Genomic DNA, 21,811 nt, shown 5'->3' with positions numbered 1-21,811 from the left:
CTCTGTATTAAATATCGTTTAGTGTGTAAAAACACAAAAGCTTTGTCTCTATATCTGCTCATCTTTTTTTCCTGCAATACAGTTTTTCCCCTTTTAGCCCCTCCCCAAAAACCGCAAACCCATTCCACCCAACCCATCCCAGAAATCCCCCTCCCTGCACTCCAACCCATAACGCCTCCCCCTAGTATCTACCCAGAGGCCTACCTCTATCTTCTGCTGCCGCTCGAAGGGCAGTCTATCAGAGAGGTCTCCCCGAGATCCCCCACACTCCGTATTATTATCATACGAAAAAGATTCAAAATATATGTCCAAGTGCCCTGTTAAATAACACTAGGCAGTTATGGTTAAGCGTAAGTCTCATTTCCCACCTCTTTCAACCTCCCCTCGCCCCCTTCTCTCTTTCTTATATATTTTTTCCCTTTCATTCCCCTCTCTTTACTAAGTATTTGAAGTCATTTTTGCAAGAAGTTGCTCAGCGTCCTTTACTTCAGTGAAAAAATAGGTTTGACCGGCTTTCATAACCTTATGGCGGGCCGGTTCTTGAAGATAAACTATAGCCCCCAGGGACTTGAAAGGATCTATCAATTTGCGTAGTCCCCATCTTTTATCCATAGTGGACTTGCTAAGGTCAGATTTAACAAAGAAAGTTACATTGTCTAATGTCACTGGAGTATTTGGTCTAGCTTTAATTGAGACCGCTTGTCTTAGCAAGTAGTTACCGAAGTAGACCATAATAGGTCATGGATATTTGCTCTCTTTGTTCTTTAAAGTTATAGGCAGTCTATGTACCCGTTGTAGCTGGGAGTCCCAATCCCAATCAGAGAGATCTAGAAATGCTCTTTGGAAAAGATTGACCAAGTAGGCCCTGGCGTCCGAGCCCTCTGACCCTTCGGGTATTCCAAAAAGTCTCAGGTTTTGTCGGCGCTGTCTATTTCCAACTCTTCGATTTTACTGTGTAGTAGCCCTATGTCTTCTTTATGTTGGCTAGTTTGAGCTGAAGTAGTAGCCAGCGACTCCTCTGCTTCAACTACCCTTTGTTGTAATCCTTCGTTGTCTTTTGTGACCCCATTTAATTTGTTAGTAACTTCCTGAAGACAGTTATGTACCTTATGTTAGAAACGGGATCTCTGGCTGGCCAAGGCTTGCGCCAACGTCAGTCAGAGACCACCACTTCCTCGTCAGGGCAAGGGAGTCACACACCAAGATAACCCCTGCTCACCCTCTAGGTAACGTGACGCGAGCAGCCAGGCTAAACTTGGAGGCTATGTAGGTTAAGTATTTGCGCACGCACCCTAGCAACAACACCCAAAGGCCCACCACAAAGGAAACTCCACACAAGGTTATATAAAAATAGCCTTTGTATTACACCAAAACACATTAGATAAAACACACTTTACAATGTGCCAGAGGCACAGGCAGAATTTACAAGGGATTATTTACAAGACAGGGCCACCTGGACCACTGTCAGTAATCAGAAGTAACACTTTCAGAAATAGCACTTTGAATGTCAAACATAGAATGTAAAATCACTTTTAGCACACAACCAGTAACTACTGGTAACCAGGATCTCACTAGCACCACCTGTACTAGGGAGAAAACAACCACCTACATATCACTATACCTGTAGGGGTATAAGCATAGGAACATTACACATGATGCATTAACATTCAGCGGTGTAGGGAAAGAAAACACATGATGTATCAAAACACATTCAGAGGTGCAAGCACAAGTAATTGCGCCAAAACTCACATGAGCCACAACCTGTGGCAGTCCCTAGGCCAACTGGCCTCGTTGGGGCTAGGGCGCCCTGTGTCCCAATGTCAGGGCCTAAACGTAGCAGCTGCCCACGAAGTGCTGGGCAGCTGAATCATCCCTGATGGGCCAATGCAGATGGGGGAGCCTCGCTGGGCTCTCCACCCAGATAACTGCCCCTGAGCCTCTCTGGGGCTCTACAACCACAATGGGGCCCTGGAGCCTCGCTTAGACTCGACTTATGAAATGCCCCCTAGAGCCTCTCAGGCTAGTAAATCACTTAGGGCGGGAGCCTCTCGGGGCTCAAAGACAATGTGGGCTGGGGCGGGGGCCTTCTCTCAGGCTCTAATGAAGAATGCCCCGGCACGAGGTTGGAGCCTCTCAGGGCTCGAAATATTAAATGCCCCCACGTTGGAGCCTCGACTGCCTCTGAATGTAAAAAATGCCCTTTGCCTCACTGGGGCGATAGTTGGAGCGGCCCACTGACCAGATGGGGCCGCTCGACACACCCGGCGCACCCTGCGCCTTCTCCTATCACGAGGGCTAGGCCCGGAGCTCTCCCCCAGCCAGACAACACTCACCGGCTTCCTCCTGGCGGGCGGGGCTCAGCACTTCTCCGGCGGTCGCTCTGGGGCCGCGGGCGGGGCTCCTCTCGCTCTCCGGGGCTCTCCTGCCCTGGGGAACCTCGCGCCCAGCCTTACTCTTCTCGCTGCACGTCGGAGGGAGGCGGGGTGAGCTCCCGTCCTCCTTCCTGCTTTCCGGGGGCAGCCAATCACCGCGCAGGTCGCCCGGCGAGCCTCCCGCAGCCTGAACCAATGGCTGCGCGGCTCCCGGGTGACGTCAGCGGTGGTTCCCTCGGCTTCTCCTCGGCTTCTCTGCGGCCCCCGGGGCTGCGGCGGTGATGTTCACGGGCAGAACACCATTTTTAAATATAAAGCGAGGTAGGCACTCGCTCGGGCAATAAAAAAACGGCCACAGATGCAGCGTGGGCAGCCGCGAACAAGCAGCAACACGCAGGGTGGGCACCTGCTTTCTTCCACGCTAAATGCGGGGTAAATATCCGCTTTCAAACACTAGAAGACAGCGCTCCCAGGCGCTATAAGCAGGAATCCAGCTCTCCCAGCGCTAAAGGCAATCACCAGCTCTCCCAGGCGCTGGGAACACAAGCACAGCACTCCCAGGTGCCCTCAGCAGAGCAGAGTTCCAGCAAAGTCCTTAGGGAGGCAGGGCATCAGCAGTCCAGGGGCTGGGCAGGGCCCAGGGAGGCAAGCCTTCCCCTGGGCCCAAGCAGCAGCACGCCCCTGGCAGATTCAAGTGTCAGAAACAAGAACATTTTCCAAGAGGTCACAGCCTCTTTTTATACAGACAAATCCTTTGTCTAAGGGTGCAGGGTGGGGGAGAAACCAGTCGCAGCTGGTTCTGGAGCACTCTTGATGGCCCAACCACCCATTTCATTCACTGGGGAGGCTAGGGTCATTAGACACACCACAGGGGGCGGAGCCAGCATTGTGTGGGGAAAACCCAGCCCATCCAGGACACAGGTACACTCCTCCCACACATCACTCATGCTAATCTCACACTCACCACCGGGCAGACCCATCCAGACTTCCTGGAGCCTGGCATGCCAGCCAGCTCCAGCCAATCACGCTCCAGTACCCTCTCTGCACACACACCTCAATGTCCAGAAGTAGCACTTCCCTTCTAGACACATACATGCCGCATACACCATCTCGCAGCATTCACTCACACGAGTTCACACATACTAAACTCGAGCCTGCACTCCCCACGCATCAGGAACTACCAGGGACACACACATTCCCCATGCATTCCTATGGGAGGGCAGGCCAGCCATACTACATGCACGCACTTTACTCTGGGACACAGGGAAAAAGTGCGCAGAGACCCAAAAATCACTAACACAGGTTACAGAAACAGGCTAGGCAAAAGCAAAAAGTTGCGGGGTGAACCTGCCAAAAGGGCCAGGTCCAACACAACCCCCTTCCAGCCAAAACGCAGGGTAGACCAATCACTCCACTGATGGGCTTCCCTGCTTTGGGCGACAAAAACACGGACACGGGCCCGCACGGCAGGGACACCCTCCGTTTTTTCGCCACTCTGTACCTACATGGATTTCTCTCAACAAGAACTCTCTGTCCCAACTAGGATACCCCACTGGCACCCTCTAGTGGTCCACAGTCAGGACCAGGCCCTAGGCCATCCAAATGTCACAGGTCCTGACCACTTCACAGAGTGGGGGGCAGTAACCCCTGGCACACAGTAGCCATTCTCCACTCTCCCTCTCAGTGTAGTCCCAAACTACCACTGATCCTTCAACCTAGGGTCCGCACCCTCAGGCTGACCAGAGGTCACGGGCAAGAATCCCCCACCCTACCTCTATTTCTGGGGTTCCGGACCCTCCCAGGGAGGCACCCACCAGAACACAACTCTCCCACCAGATCAGGACCTCACTCCATCAACTGGTCTACCAACTGGGATCTACCTTCCGGCTACATCGGGGTCAGAGGCGAGGACTCCCTCCCTCTGCACCCCCTTCCAGTTCCATGATCACAGGGTGAGTCCCAGTATGTCTCAGGCTAGACAGAGCACACGCCAGCGGCGTATCAGCGACACACTCTCCTCCAGTACTCCCTATCACAGGGTGACTCTCAGTATGTTCCAGGCTAGACAGAGCACACGCCAGCGGCGTATCAGCAACACACTTTCCTCCAGTACTCCCTATCACAGTGGGATTCTCAGTATGTCTCAGGCTAGACAGAGCACACGCCAGCAGCGTATCAGCAACCCACTTTCCTCCCAACTGTTCAGGACCCTTATCAAAGACGCTCTTACCTCCAGGTCAGGCTACCTGAACCTGGCTTCCCCCCTCCTCGGGGAACGACCTCCAGAGGCCCCACAAATGGTCAAGCACTCTAGACGGCCAAATGCCCAGCGAACCAGGACTTCACGGGGAGCACGCATGCCCCACTACGAGGGTGACACATAACTACTGTGTCTTGTGACAGTCTGCCTGGCTCTAATCTCGCGACCTCCTGCCCACCTGGCAGGGCGCAGAGATCCCCCAGGACAGAAGTGGCATCACCATGGTCACTCACTGGTGGCCCAGCCCTTCTGGCTGGCCCCTGACCCACTGGTTCCTCCACTGGGGACTCTTTCCCCCTCTCACTCCTCAACCAGGACTTCTGCACCCTCCACTTAGGAGCGGTACTGCCCAATACTAGGACCGCCGGAGTTCTGGTTACAGAAACTCCCCATCCTCTAGACACAGGAAGATCCTCCTCAAATGACCTGTAAGTACAGCCTAGGCCCCTGACCTGGCGCTCCCGTAGGGAACCCTCCAGGCCCTGAGACAGGGTTTCGGGCCAACGTGAGATACACCGTCCCACACTCACTCCGCCTCCACTGAGACAGGACGTGAGCCCCTACACCCCTACCATCCTAATGGGACCCAGCTGGGCTACACATGAACCCCTTCACCTACACAGGATCATCAGATACACAAGCCACTACTTTTAGAATCACTCCCTAATGCCTCTGCAAGACATCTAGCACACCGCCAGACATCCACCTTCTTGTCCAGTGCCTCTGCAGGACCTCCTGCACACCACCAGAGGTACACCTCCTATGCAAGCTCCTTAAAAAAAACTCACGCCAACTCCTCTAGTTCAACACACCACTCATCCACACACTCCCCCTCCAGACTGGTGAGACAGTTCCTCACTGCCCCTGACTCTCAACCTGTACCCCTCTTACTGAGCACCAGGCACCATACTCTGGGAACTGGGAATGGGACTTCACGCACTGGACATATTTTAGCTGCCACCACTGGATCCTACCATACTGGGGAATCCAGACACACACATACTACACTCAGGGGATACCCACCCTCCTGAGCTAGCCATTTCTCCTCCACACCCCCTCTCTCTCCTCTATCCACCCCTCTGGGGACAGGAACGGGGATTGGACACTGGACCCAGGAAGGAACTCCCTATCTACTGGCGTCCCGCCCTGTCATTTTCTCTCTTCTGCCACTAAACATAAAGTGCAGGAACACCATTTGAAAATGACACTTGAGGAAAACAAAATCATAACAATAATCCCCTACATGTAATTATCTAACATGCAGAGTTTTGTGGGGGTGGCCTGTTGCCACTGCGGTACAACGCAAACACAAATCCGGATCCTCACCGCCTGCCACCAATGTTAGAAACGGGATCTCTGGCTGGCCAAGGCTTGCGCCAACGTCAGTCAGAGACCACCACTTCCTCGTCAGGGCAAGGGAGTCACACACCAAGATAACCCCTGCTCACCCTCTAGGTAACGTGACGCGAGCAGCCATGCTAAACTTGGAGGCTATGTAGGTTAAGTATTTGCGCACGCACCCTAGCAACAACACCCAAAGGCCCACCACAAAGGAAACTCCACACAAGGTTATATAAAAATAGCCTTTGTATTACACCAAAACACATTAGATAAAACACACTTTACAATGTGCCAGAGGCACAGGCAGAATTTACAAGGGATTATTTACAAGACAGGGCCACCTGGACCACTGTCAGTAATCAGAAGTAACACTTTCAGAAATAGCACTTTGAATGTCAAACATAGAATGTAAAATCACTTTTAGCACACAACCAGTAACTACTGGTAACCAGGATCTCACTAGCACCACCTGTACTAGGGAGAAAACAACCACCTACATATCACTATACCTGTAGGGGTATAAGCATAGGAACATTACACATGATGCATTAACATTCAGCGGTGTAGGGAAAGAAAACACATGATGTATCAAAACACATTCAGAGGTGCAAGCACAAGTAATTGCGCCAAAACTCACATGAGCCACAACCTGTGGCAGTCCCTAGGCCAACTGGCCTCGTTGGGGCTAGGGCGCCCTGTGTCCCAATGTCAGGGCCTAAACGTAGCAGCTGCCCACGAAGTGCTGGGCAGCTGAATCATCCCTGATGGGCCAATGCAGATGGGGGAGCCTCGCTGGGCTCTCCACCCAGATAACTGCCCCTGAGCCTCTCTGGGGCTCTACAACCACAATGGGGCCCTGGAGCCTCGCTTAGACTCGACTTATGAAATGCCCCCTAGAGCCTCTCAGGCTCGTAAATCACTTAGGGCGGGAGCCTCTCGGGGCTCAAAGACAATGTGGGCTGGGGCGGGGGCCTTCTCTCAGGCTCTAATGAAGAATGCCCCGGCACGAGGTTGGAGCCTCTCAGGGCTCGAAACAATAAATGCCCCCACGTTGGAGCCTCGACTGCCTCTGAATGTAAAAAATGCCCTTTGCCTCACTGGGGCGATAGTTGGAGCGGCCCACTGACCAGATGGGGCCGCTCGACACACCCGGCGCACCCTGCGCCTTCTCCTATCACGAGGGCTAGGCCCGGAGCTCTCCCCCAGCCAGACAACACTCACCGGCTTCCTCCTGGCGGGCGGGGCTCAGCACTTCTCCGGCGGTCGCTCTGGGGCCGCGGGCGGGGCTCCTCTCGCTCTCCGGGGCTCTTCTGCCCTGGGGAACCTCGCGCCCAGCCTTACTCTTCTCGCTGCACGTCGGAGGGAGGCGGGGTGAGCTCCCGTCCTCCTTCCTGCTTTCCGGGGGCAGCCAATCACCGCGCAGGTCGCCCGGCGAGCCTCCCGCAGCCTGAACCAATGGCTGCGCGGCTCCCGGGTGACGTCAGCGGTGGTTCCCTCGGCTTTTCCTCGGCTTCTCTGCGGCCCCCGGGGCTGCGGCGGTGATGTTCACGGGCAGAACACCATTTTTAAATATAAAGCGAGGTAGGCACTCGCTCGGGCAATAAAAAAACGGCCACAGATGCAGCGTGGGCAGCCGCGAACAAGCAGCAACACGCAGGGTGGGCACCTGCTTTCTTCCACGCTAAATGCGGGGTAAATATCCGCTTTCAAACACTAGAAGACAGCGCTCCCAGGCGCTATAAGCAGGAATCCAGCTCTCCCAGCGCTAAAGGCAATCACCAGCTCTCCCAGGCGCTGGGAACACAAGCACAGCACTCCCAGGTGCCCTCAGCAGAGCAGAGTTCCAGCAAAGTCCTTAGGGAGGCAGGGCATCAGCAGTCCAGGGGCTGGGCAGGGCCCAGGGAGGCAAGCCTTCCCCTGGGCCCAAGCAGCAGCACGCCCCTGGCAGATTCAAGTGTCAGAAACAAGAACATTTTCCAAGAGGTCACAGCCTCTTTTTATACAGACAAATCCTTTGTCTAAGGGTGCAGGGTGGGGGAGAAACCAGTCGCAGCTGGTTCTGGAGCACTCTTGATGGCCCAACCACCTATTTCATTCACTGGGGAGGCTAGGGTCATTAGACACACCACAGGGGGCGGAGCCAGCATTGTGTGGGGAAAACCCAGCCCATCCAGGACACAGGTACACTCCTCCCACACATCACTCATGCTAATCTCACACTCACCACCGGGCAGACCCATCCAGACTTCCTGGAGCCTGGCATGCCAGCCAGCTCCAGCCAATCACGCTCCAGTACCCTCTCTGCACACACACCTCAATGTCCAGAAGTAGCACTTCCCTTCTAGACACATACATGCCGCATACACCATCTCGCAGCATTCACTCACACGAGTTCACACATACTAAACTCGAGCCTGCACTCCCCACGCATCAGGAACTACCAGGGACACACACATTCCCCATGCATTCCTATGGGAGGGCAGGCCAGCCATACTACATGCACGCACTTTACTCTGGGACACAGGGAAAAAGTGCGCAGAGACCCAAAAATCACTAACACAGGTTACAGAAACAGGCTAGGCAAAAGCAAAAAGTTGCGGGGTGAACCTGCCAAAAGGGCCAGGTCCAACACCTTAATATTATCTTCTCTTAGTTGGAGGAAGTTCTGTTGTGTTTCTTGACGGTGTATCATCAAAGTTTTTAAAATAAGGTCCAAGGAGGAAACTTCAGAGGACGTCTTGGAAGAGTTAGGGGTTAGTGGGGATGGTATATTTAGTGGTACAGGTAAAGACTCAGTACCTAGACTAACACCTACGTGGAATGTATCTTTGTTTTTAGCTTTAGAGTTCGGTTGAGTTAATCCAATAGGTAGAGAGTTAGGTGGTAAAGTCTCAGCAGTGTCAACAGAGGTTTGGTTCGGAGGTGACCCCAGCGACCCTAAGTCTGCATCTTGGTCTAGCAAATCCACATCAGCGGTGGAAAGTTGCAATTTTTTGGAGGCATTAACTTCTGCAAAAGAGCCTGAGCCACACAAGGGCATATTCTTAAACCGCCCTCTTGGTTGCATCCGTTTGAGCAGGGGGGTTTGATCTTTTGTCAAATTCCCTCGAGCGGTTTCTGAATCTAAAATGGTAGTTAGCACAGCAGGTTTCAATTTCTTCCCACCTTTCTTTACATTGTCTCTTAACTTTCCCCATTTCTTGGGGTTCGAGGAATTGTTAGCTTCTATTTGTAGTTTGGAATGGTTTTTCTTTTCAAACATTCCCCCTTCCTCAAAAGACTCCTCGTACTCATCATTAGAGTCATATTCTTGATTTTGTAAATTCTCTACTAGCTCTACGCCATCACTGTTAGTTCTCTGTTCTCGCAGAGTTAAGTCTGGTGTTTGTATTTTCGCTGCAGTTGATGCTTTCATTAGTATCTGAGAAGTTGATGTTTGAGGAATAGATGTTATTACAATTCCACTTGTATCCTCTGCACCTGTGTCCATAATAGCTTTTGTTGTTTCTTCCATATCCGTGGCAATAGCCGTAGCACTAGTCGTAGCCACCATGGTAGTTCCTTTAGTAGGACCAGTAGGGCCAGCATTTGTAGTAGTAATATTGCCAGTAATACTAACAGGTTGAGTGGTTTCAAAGGGCTCATTGTATGGAGGAGCGCTATTTATTGGAGATAGATCGAGCGCGCCTGACGCATCGGTATCCCCTTGCTCAATGATTAGCGCTCTGTGTGTCCTTTCTAGTTCTAGTTCATCCAGCTTCTCTGTGGACACATCAAAGCCCTGCAAGCCGACAGTTAAGTTATCACTGGGTGTAACAGCTTCATTTAGTATAGCAGCTTCCATGGCAGAATCAGTGTCGATGTCAATGTCAATAGCTGCGGAAGTCAGAGATAATGATGAAAGGCGCCCTGCACATCTAGTTCTAATGCTTTCTTCTTTTCATTTTCATTGAATTTTAAGTTTTTCATCAGTGATTTATCCTTAGAGAGTACGTGAGGGCTAGTAAGAGGTAACGAAGGTGGGTCAGTAAACTGTAGCTTACCGGTCTGTTTCTCTGCGGCGGCCGATTTCTCAGGAGTTTTTAAAGTGGAGCGGGGCATCCTCGCTACTATTGCTGGCGATATTGGCTTAATAGTTTTGAAGACCAAGGCTGTTTCTTCTGCATTCCCCCCTGAAGGAGCTGAAAGAGCATCTTTCGTCGCTCTGTTTTGATGCAGGGGGTTCTTTCGTGTCATCTGGGCAGTCGGTTTGCCCGCACCAGATATGTTGCTGATTTTCTTCTCCGTGAGAGCAGGTAAGCCTCTCTCCTTCACCGATGGCCGACGACCAGCCCTCACCGGCCGAGCGCTGTCGGCTCGATTGATTGCCTCAGCACGGCACGCCCCTGAGCACACAGAGCCTCCACTGCCCGAGCAGAGTGCAGGCGGGCGGGCGGTGAGGTGAAGCAGGCGTGGTGGCAAAAAAAAAAACAGCAGAAGAGAGCAGCCTGGGCAACGCAGTAATCCCAGCAAACGCAGCACAGCAGTAGTTCAGCGGCTCAGCTGCTCGGCGAGCCCTCGCCGGGGCACGCCGGGATTATAAACTCGGTAAGTTTGAACCAGAGAAATGTTCCGCTAGTTTGTCTCATAGAGAGCCTGGTCCCCCGCCAGGTCTAAGACACTTTCCCCTCCGCAGTTTCATAAATCGTAGGGCAGTTAGCAACGAGTCACATCGGCGAATAAAACGCCAGTATCCTTTCAGAGTGCGGGTGCCTGCGGGAGCGACCTCTCGGCGGCGTCTTCAGTCCGCCATCTTGCCTCCTACCATCTTTCAATGAAGTTCTAATGTTTTTTTTAATGTAGGCTAACATATTATTACAATTCCTAACGATAACATCACTTTGACCGTTATTTTTTTAAGTGAATAGGAAAATGCGAACAGCATCCCTCATTCGTAACAAAAACATTTTACCCAACACACACTCAATCCTACGAAGCCATGCACACCAAGCAAATGTATGCCCCCTAGCATCCCATTCATAATCAAACCTACATCAATCCTATCGTGAATCCTAAAAACACCCAAATATATATTACACTGGTGGCAAAAGCACCAGTGTAGTTATTGTTAAGTCAGAGGTGCAACAGGAAAGGCAATTTTAGTTTAAAAAAAGATAAATTTGGGGCCATTCAAAGAATCAGCATGGAGCTTTCTAAAAAAATTTCACGCACTTTTTGACCTTCATGGTTAGTTTTGTGCAGATCCATCAAGCAGGTGCCAGGAAAAATAATACCAAAATTGTGATTTCCAATTTTAATTCCCTTATGGTTCTTTGGTACTCAATACAGAAATAAATCTGAACGGAATTACACCAAACCTGCCACAATGTTAAAACAATAGCCAAGGATTGAGCTTTTGCTGGTTTGGTGTAAATCTTTTCAGTAACTTTCAAGTTCTATTTAAAAAGGGACTCTGACTGGAAATGAAGAGGCTACATGTTATAGAGAGTGTAGTGCAGGTTTGTGTGGAATGTTGGTGTATAGAGATTCCACATTGAATCTAACAGTTGTAAAGCTGTATTTTTAACTTGCATATAATTCAGTAAGTTTACCGAATCTGTATTTACCGATTCGGTAATTGACATTGAATCCTATGGGCCTCAAGGCCAATAGAAATCAATGGCAATTACCGAATCGGTAAATACCGATTCAGTAATTAAAAAATTACCAAATTTTTTCCTACATCTGATTTACCGAATCTAGAATATCGAATCGGTAAAATTCGGTATTCTAGAGTCGGTAAATCAGATTATCCTACATCGGGCCCCAAATCTTCTTTGGGTACGGCAGATTTGTATAGATCCTTCATGGGAGAGTGGAGTTTTAAAGGGCGGCAAAAACAATTCAATGTGCTTATAACTTTGATGCTTTGTCATGAATCTGAATAAAACTTGGGGGCATATTTACAAGTCACAATTGCCACCACAAACGTCACTTTCAGTGATGTTTTTATAGTGATTGGGGCCTCACCTTATTTACAAGGTAGCGTTATGCCACTTAATGTGGCTTAACACTGCCTTGTAAATAAGACGCCCTTTCATGCTGTATTTAGCTTGAAAGGGGAGGGCAATGGGTTTTGTGGTGGGTGTTCTACCGCAAAACCCATTGATTATGATGCTGACCCTTATTTACAGTTGCAGCGTAAATAGGAGGCAGCACCAAAAATATGACGAGGTAAAACTTGGTCTTAAACATGCGAAAAAACGAGGTGAAATGCTTTATTTCTCCTCATTTTTGCTGTTTCCACATTGAAAAAGTATATTGCCTATGATTGTTTATATGCAGAAAGATCCCGCTTCCTGCACATAAACAATTATTTAAAAAAAATGCTGTTTTGCAACTTCTATGTGTGCTGCATTAAGCAGCACGCATAGAAGTTATAAAATGGGAATTAGAGATTGTTTATGTGCAGGAAGGGAGACCTTCCTACACTTAAACAATCTTCTCCCCAATCCAGACAAACTTGCACTATGGTACCAGGGTGCCTGTGTTGGCGCTAGACAGCTGAACTCAGCACCAGCGCTAGTGGAAATGCAGGGGTGCGCCGAATTCTTGGGCATTCGGCACATCCCTGAGTTTTCAGACTGGAGAAGTATGGTGTTAGCAATGTTTGCTTAACACTACGCTTCTCCATACTGCTTGGTCTCTTAGCACATTTAGCCCAATACAGGAATCTCAGGTTCAGCAGATCTGATAATGGGAGCAAAGTTAAATGGGGGTCCAAAGCTTCATTGATTTGCGAATAACTTTTGCACAGCTTTGCAGATCTACTTACCACTTTACAGACACCCTGGTTGGTATTTTGCTTCATGCAAACCCATCTAGAGGTGGGAGCACTTAAGGGGTGGCCAAAAATGCAGCACTCCATTTCTGAAAAGGGGGACATCGTAGTAATGTCAGGAAGGAAGTAAAACTTTACTCAAGGACGTGTTGTTGCTTGGTTTGGAATAAATCTGTTCACTATGGGCCATATGTATCAACCTACCCTTTTGCGATTTCTTAATAGCGATTTTTAAGGAATCACTATCGCTATTTAGAAATCGCAAAATGGTATGTATGGAGAAATTCGCTATTTTTTACCGATTTCTTAAAATTCCTTAATTGCGATTATTAGGAATAATTTCCCATTCATTTCTATGGGCCAGGCGGCCCACAGGAATGAATGTGAAATTATTCAGAATTTGCGATTCGCAATTTGCTAATCGCAAATTTAGAATAATTTCACGGGTGCAGGGGTGTCCAAAGGACACCCTGTTGCACCCCTGAAATAAGCATGGGTGCACATGTGGTGCACATACATGCCCTATGGCACTTTGAAAAATCCAAAAATTTGCATTTTTCAAGAAAATCACAAATTACCACCATCCTGAAGTTGGTGGTAATTTGCGATTCCTTAGGGACGATTAGCAATTTTTTTGCATCATACATTGCCTTTAAGGAATCGCAAATTTTGCGATTCCTTAAATGCAATTGCAAAATAAGGAATCGCAAATTTTACGATTCCTTATTTTGAACCACATTTTGCTTAATACATTCCATTTAGCAAATTCGCATTCGCAAAGGCTGAAATTCTGCAAATTTCGGCCTTTGCGAATGCGAATTTGCTTGATACATATGGCCCCTGATTTCCAGAATTTAGCATTTCGGTGATGCATTCGTTGGCAAGGCAGCTCTAAAACGCAGGGGGCAGATTTACGACTTCTGGCGCATCTCTGCTAATCAGTAGAGATGCGCTAGAAGAGTTGCGATGCATCTTCCAACCCGTGCGCCACTACTGAGGCACCGCATTTACAATGCAGCGCACCATGGCGCTAGGATAGGCAGATGCGTGACGCATCTCCGGCGGAAATCGGCACATTGCTGGAGTTGCGTCGCTAGCGCGACGCAGCTCCAGCAAGGCTCGGGGGTGCCCTATCTGTAACGTGCTGCTTCAATCCTTACGCCTGCTTCAAGCAGGTGCAGGGTTTTGACGCAGTATGGCCCTAAAAGTGACTGAGTGAAATCTTGTAGATTTCACTCAGCCACTTTTAGGAGACGTGCACCGGAAGGCCCCCCCCCCCCGCGCCACAACGCCTACATGTGGCGCAGGGCTTTACAATGTGACGCATCTCCCAGATGCATCAGATTGTAAATACCCCACAGCATGGCGCTGGCTTTGCACCGCCGCAGCATCACAAAAGTGGCGCAACAGCGGCGTAAAAAAGGCGCAAGGGGCTTGTGAATCTGCCTCCAGGTTTGCAGAGTTTCCATGGATCTGCATTTAAAAATAAAAAGCTCTATTCGACAAACAAGCTTTTAGCTCGTGTTGCCGATGTGGAGTCTGTGGTACCAAGGTGTTTTCTGTGACCCCGAATAAAACAGTCCCCCTGTAGCACTATTTCACTTGCTTATAAATTGCGTCACTCTTTAGAAGTGCAGGTACTCTCCATCTCAGAATAAAAAAAGTGTCAGTACTCAGTACCGGACAGCACCGGTCCAAATAAAGCACTGCGTTAGAACCATTTGAGCCATGACTTTGGTTCTGAGCGCACGGTCACTGCTGTCGCATTCGTGTTATCGCAGAGCTCGCCAAGGTGGCGGGGGTGACGCAATGGTAAGAGAGGCTGCAATGCGAAACTTCTCTTGCTCAGCTTGCCTCAGGATGCAATAATGCGCAATGCCCCGGTGCCAAAGTGAAATCAAAAAAGGCTTACGTGGGAAGGCATTAAGAGAATAAAAGCAAATTGTCTTGTCTGCATCCCACATCTCCACACGAAAAAGAGCGAATAGGAACAGATGTAGCGAGGAGCGCTGATTGAATTATGACGCTCTTCCGATCCATCAGAATACAAATGGGCTCTGACACTGCCTCTGCTCCACCGAGAGGCAATAATAAAATTAGTCAAAGTGAACCTGCGGCTTAACTTTAGAGTAATGTACCAAAGTTTGTCATTTACGTTCAACTTCTGATACATTTTCGCACAAAGTGGAGGAGTGGAGGAGATTAAACGAAGCAGGTAAAGATGGGACTCAGAGTAGATGAGTAATAGAAAAATAGATCACAGGTAGTTGAGGAACCGTATTTTACCGAATGGCCTTGCTGTCTACTAAACTAGTTAAAAGGGAATGCAAAATGCTGTATTTTGTTATTTTCTGCATACATTGCTATTTTTTCGTGTCTTTATTGCAGCAAGCACCACTCCAGTGACACTAAACTAGAAGGTTCACTTGAACAGCTAGAATATGTAGGGTAAGCCTGACACTTAGATTAGTAAACATGCAAGCACCACTGGAATTAGACTGCTCTGGAATCTCTAAAAAAATACACTTTAACAGCATATCACATTTACCCGGGCCCATAGCAGCCAGGGGATGTTAAGAAACTATTTTAACAGTTGAGGGTGTTTACCATTGCTGTTCTGGGCCAGAAGCACTGTCACTTCACCATTCAAAGAGTAAGGGCCCAATAATTACGGCTTTGGCGGTGTGGGAGCGGGAGCACCACACTGCCGCCTCACTCCCACGCCGCCAAAGCCACGTGAGCACCGTCCGCCAGACTATGAGTTTTCTCGTGTCTGGCGGGTGTTTCTTTGGCGGTCCCACAGCGGTGCCTCTGAAAAAGGGCACCACAATTCGAGCGTCAAAGGCTGTTCCTGCACAGCATGGGCTCTGCAGTTCATGCCGTGCAGGAACTGGGATGCATGCACACAAGGGGGCACAACGTGTACCCCCTGCATGCACACCATATTCCTAAGGCAACAGGTTGCCTTGTGGGGCGCCCTGTGTTTCCTCTCCATCACAGATTTCATGGCATGATCACCACTATGAAAACCCTGGTGGAGAGGAAAATCGTAGTATGCTTGGCGTTGCTGCAGCAGCACCGTCACGCATATTGTGTCTTCAAGACGGCCGCAACACTGCCTGGGATCGCTGTTCTTTAGCGTATGTGGCGGTCCCATGGCGGTCCAACCGCTCACCTTGTAAAAGGGTGCTAAGACCGCCAGTGTCCAGACTGCCACCTTAATCGGCCCTAAGTGTGCAAAAAATGGGCCAATGCAGTCTAATAAATTACTCAAAGAGAGGCTGTGAGGTTATGCACTCAGAATTCAAACTACATAGTACCAAAAGTGATAAAGTCAGAGTTAAGTCAGTACTGAAATCCTCAAGGGAAATACACTGCACGTACAACAAAGATAAACAGTGCAAACTAATCCTCTCTAGCACATTCTTAGAAAAGTGATCCCTGATCATTTTCTAGGGTTTACACAGTAAGCACAAGAAAAGCAGTGAACATGAGGGATCGATGGTCAATGTCAGTGTATGGGTGTGCTCACAAAGTGCCTTCTCTGTCTGCTGATTCAGACGTAGCCACTCTGTACCAGGAAGCAGAACCCAAGGTAGGCAACATTTTCAAATGTTGCCCTTGTCTCTGTATCCAGACCAAATGCCACAGCGCCATCTCCTCCAGTGCTATGTTGATGTTACCAAGTGGAGCTGTAGACACTGAAGGTAGCATTCCTAAAATACGTTAACTACGTTCAGTAGAAATCTAAAGTAAATGCCTCGTTATGCTATAGGTGAAGAATCTTTAGGCATCGACTGGCACAAGGGACCTAGGGGCATATTATCAAGGGGGTTTATCTCCGCTTTTTTGGCTTTAAAAGCCAAGAAAGCGGAGATAAAATTATCTCCCTATTACCTAGCTGTCGCTAACACCAGTTAGCGACAGCTAGTAGGAGATAGCGACCATCTTGGGCCCCACTTTGCATGTCAGTGATATTTATCACTAATGATATGCAAAGTGGGCGTGCCAAGATGTTAGCGACTGGAAACAGTCGCTAACATCGCTATCTCCTATTACCAACTTTTGGAGATATTCGCGCTAAGCGCGAATATCTCCAAAAGCTAACACCTGCCCTGAGCAGTTCTTAGCCATGTTATCCAATGGGAGGTGAATAACATGGCTAGAGCATTAGCTTGGTAATGCATGAATATCGCGGACTTTTCAGCGATATTCATGCATTGCGGCCGTTTTTTATCGCATTTGCGATAAACCTTGGTAATACCAAAGTTTATCTGCGATAAAAATCCCCGCAGCTCAGCGGTAAAATTTTGTCTCTAACCAAGCAATAGCGATAATTATCGCTATTGCTTGGTAATATGCCCCCTAGTGGCTTTTCCCAATTAAGCCACTAGGTGACAATGTTATCACTTCCTTCAACACTTATAAAGCAAAATTATGGTGTAGTTCATCAGCTAACAGCGATACAAATGTCTTTCATGGCATTATGTGCTTGATTCCCAAAATGTATGTGAGAAGCAAAATTAGGTCCTACAACCAGTAGCAAAGAGAATAATATGGAACACCCACCAAGACCTGGACCACTATGTTTCGGGTCGGGGCTTTGAGTTGAAAGTCAAACCTAAGAAAAATGATGCTATTTGGATAACTAAAATACATGCAATCAAACATAGCATGAAGAGAGATTATGACATGTATGTGATTTCATGTTAGATTATGGTTTTCCAAAATGGAGACATAGTGTGACCTGACTTTAAACACTGTGATCATTCACATAGTGTCAGTCAGTCAGTCGTCTCCAATGTATATATAAATATGTAAGGCACCAATTAGATTATGATTTTTTTTTATTTTCATTCTTTTACTATCACTAAGAAATATATTTTAGAAGGTTACATAGTTATTCAAGTAAACTACTTCTCGATTCCTTCCTTATCTAAGATTACAATAAGTGTGTCTTAATGTTTAACATTCACATATATGTGACAGGAAACATGGCTGCTTATGGCTACCTATGTAATCCTTTGTTATTGTTTATTGTTATCCATCCAGCCACCATTTTAGTGAGTATATACATTGTGGTTACTTTTCATATGTTCATGCTTGTTTAATAATCTACTGCAGCTGATACTACATTTAGTTCACATGGCGAATGCCACAAGATATGTTTTCACTATCTGTGTTGCCACCTGAAAATAAGTGTTGATATAAACCTTGGTATTTATTTTTAAGCTATTTTACAATTTTTTCGTACTCTGTATGTACCCAGTTTGCATGGATGATTCACAGGCAATTCATATTCTTAGAAATCATCATAAAACATTGAATTACTAATTGAATAATTATCATGAATTGACATTATTTCAAACTGCTGTGATTTTAAAGGTTGGGTTGCTGAAGGAAATTATGATTTATATTGTTCATTTAATATACAGGATTGAAAAAGCTTAAACCAAGAAGGAAAACATGCATGAATGCATGCATGAAAGTTCAAAGATAAAGCAAACAAGTGCCAGCCAAAGAAGAATTTATTAACTATGAGAAAAATATGTCTATTGAAAGATGAAATATTCTAAAATGTAAAGATAAAATAAAATTCTTGACGCACAAAACAGTAAGAATCACTCAAGTAAAGGATTGTCTCTTCAGTGGAGGGAGTCTCTTCCAATCTTGTATTTAGTGTGGTTGCCTGCCCACAGGACATCTCCTCTGCAGCAGCATGCACAGCAGGCTCCTCCGGGAACCTGCTATTGATTGAGATGAGGCTGAGGCTGGGATAAAAGATGCAGTCCTTAGAGGCTGAGTGTTCTGCTCAATAGGTGCCTCTTGCAATCTCTGCCTCTGCTCTTGAAACTGTTTGCTCTATTACACAACTCTCCAGTGTATTTATGTAGAATATAAATATGTCTCCCTGTGACCCAGCAATGTCTGATGGCTGAAACGTAGCCACGTTGTGCTTGGGGCAAGGTCAAGGAAGCACGCTAAGATGGATTCTGCATCTCCACTCTTTGCCACATCCCTGTAGCCCAGTAAAAAGCGACTCTTTAGCATCTGCTGTGCTGTGTTTGTGTTGGAAAAACTTTTGCAGACTAAATCCATTTCTGACAAGTCTGTCTTCAGAAAATTGATTGCCACAGTACATTAGGTAGCATGGTGAGTGTCCTCTTGAAATGGTATTAAGACATATGCCTAATTGGTATTCATAAGCTGCCACTGAGTCTGGTTGAATAGTGCCTCCTTCAAATGATCTTTATTGGCTGCTGGTGTAGTTTCAAAAAAATATTTTATTTGGATTCTTTTGCACGCCCATTTTATATTCATAAAGTGCAAGCTATTACCTGAATGTGTCCAGGCGCTACCAACTGAAGATCAGAAGATACTGTAAGATCTATAAATATGAAAAGGCAGGACCTGAGTTTAAGAACCGGTAGTTCTTACAGAGTGAAGAGCCAACTTTTAAGAGCCTTTCTAAAAGAAAGCAAATTAGATGACTTCTTTAAATGTGGAGGAAGAGCATTACAAAGCCGGCAGGGAAAGAGACAAAGCTCCTGCCACCCCTCCTGGACAGGCGAAAACTTGAGACCTTAACCAGGTTGGCATTGAAAGAGAGAAGGTTTCTTTGTGGAATGTACGAGCAGAACCCATGCTTGAGATAATCAGGGCTGATCTTGTGTAGGGCCCTAAATGCAATGGATAATGCCTTGAAATCACCTCTCTTCTTCAAGGGGAGTCAATGAAGAGAGGGTAGGGCATTTTTAACAGACTGCTGTCTGTGAATTTTTAGCAAGATATGGGCAGAAGCGTTCTGCCGCTGTTGTGAACAAATAACAATGTTGGAGTAGTTCCTTTTGGTTCTTCATAGGTGAGAAGGTGAACCAGCATGGGTGGGGACTTCTTGAGGTTGAGGACTGACATCTTCAGCCAGTGGAGTTGCACACTGGAGCTCCCCCGCAATACATGCAATGCTTTCCACGCACTGTATGACAGAAAAGCAAGCATCTCGCTTGCTGGATCTCATTCATTCAGAAAATGTCATAACATTGTGAGGGCCATTTTAAAAGAAACTCATTATACTCATAAAAATTGTGATTACAATTGCTATATCACAATTTAGAAATGAGTGGGTTCTATTTGTAATTGTATATCAGGTGACACTGCTCACAGCAGAAGCAACGCATGACCTGGTGATGAACACCCATACCCCCTTCGACCTGGAATGAAACAGGAGCCCAGCGACAGTGCCATTGCGAAACAGTTATTACTGGCCTCATTACTAGGCCTGGGTGGTGAACTTCGCTCCGTTTGCAGAGTTGTCAGAGTTTTCTGCACTCCGCACTCCGCTGAGCTTGTGGAGTGCAGAAAACTGCTTTACGATGTGCAGCAGAGTTTTTTCCCCACTCGCGAACGGTACGTTCACGATCACGAACGGTAAGTTTGCGAGTGCAAGCTGGTGCTCGGGTAGAATTTCTACCCGAGCAGCAGAAATACCAGCACAAACTGCAGTTCGCACTGCATTCCGCCACTCGCGGAACTTCGTGGACTTTTTATGTAACTTCGCGGAGTTCCGCGTAGCAAAACTCCACAAACTACGCCCAGGTCTATCATTACAATGCTGGTCGGAAAGGCTCCGACTGGCATTCAGATTTTCCTAACCCTGGTCAGAACCCATGTTTCCGACCAACTCGGAAACATTTCCGACCGACCTATCACGATGGAAGGTAACCGTTCTAACCGGCATTCGGAGAGTCTGAGGGGCATATTACCAAGGACCCTCATCGCTATAATTTGATCGCCCTATTACCAAGCTGTCGCTAACACCAGTTAGCGACAGCTAATAGGCGATAGCGGGCATTTAGGGGCCCACTTTGCATGTCAGCGATAATTAGCGCTAATGACATGCAAAGTGGGTGTGCCAAGATGTTAGCGACTGAAAACAGTCGCTAACATCGCTATCTCCTATTACCTACAAAGGCGTAGTTTTGGAAATATTCGCGCTAAGCGCGAATATCTCCAAAAGCTAACACCTGCCCAGAGCAGTTCTTAGCCATGTTATCCAAGGGGAGGTGGATAACATGGCTAAGAGCATTGTCACGATAATGTGTGACTATCGCTGTATTTCCAGCGATATTCATGCATTTCAAATGATTTTTATAGTTTCTGAGATAAACCTTGTGGATAGCAAGGTATCTCAGCGATAAAAATCGTCGTAGCGCGGCGATAAAATTATTCCCGCTACCCCTGCTTAGCGATAAATATCGCTATTGCTAGGTAATATGCCCCTGAGGAGCTGATTTTTACAGCTCAATGGGCAGCGTTTCTGAACGATCGATTACGATGTTGGATTCTGACAGCCTTTCTGAGTCGGTCTGTCCCACATGAAAAGGCTGACAGATACTGACTTTGGGGGCCACTAGCCGGCCCACCTCCCCCTGAGGGCTGCAGTAGGGGCCCGTGGGGGAACCCAAGGGACCCCCCTTTAATACCCTGCAAAGTGTGGCAGGCACCAAGGGTGCCTGTGACAGGGTGCAAGGTTTTCAGCAACCACCCCTTTTTTCAATGGGAGCCTGTGTTGTCAGTTGGGAAACACTCTTCCATTGAAGTCAATGGGAGAGTTTCTGAACGGTGTTAGGAACCATCGTAATCGGTTGGTCGGACTCTCCAAACATAAGCCAGTCGGAAACTATGCTGACAAGGGGTCAGTCGGAATGCTTTCGACCGACATCGTAATGAGGCTCTTAGTTGTAAAAAATGTGTGGCAAATGCTGTACAATGCAAATACTTCGTAGTAAAGGCTGTTTCCGCTTGAAGATCAGCTGTTGCCTTAATGAGGTTCATTACCAAGTGTTCATGGCTACAGAGATGTGGTCACAGCTATTCATGTCAAAGATGAGGTGGGCTGTGTGGTTTTGCCCTATCTATAGTTTTTTAATCTGCAAGCTTGGAATGTATTTGTAGAACATGTTCACGCAGTTGACGTAGTATATGCTGCCCACCTTCTACAGAGACTTCAGACCATAC

This window comes from Lissotriton helveticus, chromosome 2_1 (genome assembly GCF_964261635.1).
Source record: "Lissotriton helveticus chromosome 2_1, aLisHel1.1, whole genome shotgun sequence".
In the NCBI taxonomy this organism is placed as follows: domain Eukaryota; kingdom Metazoa; phylum Chordata; class Amphibia; order Caudata; family Salamandridae; genus Lissotriton; species Lissotriton helveticus.
The sequence above is the reverse complement of the archived record's forward strand: the minus strand, read 5'-3'. Positions refer to the sequence as shown.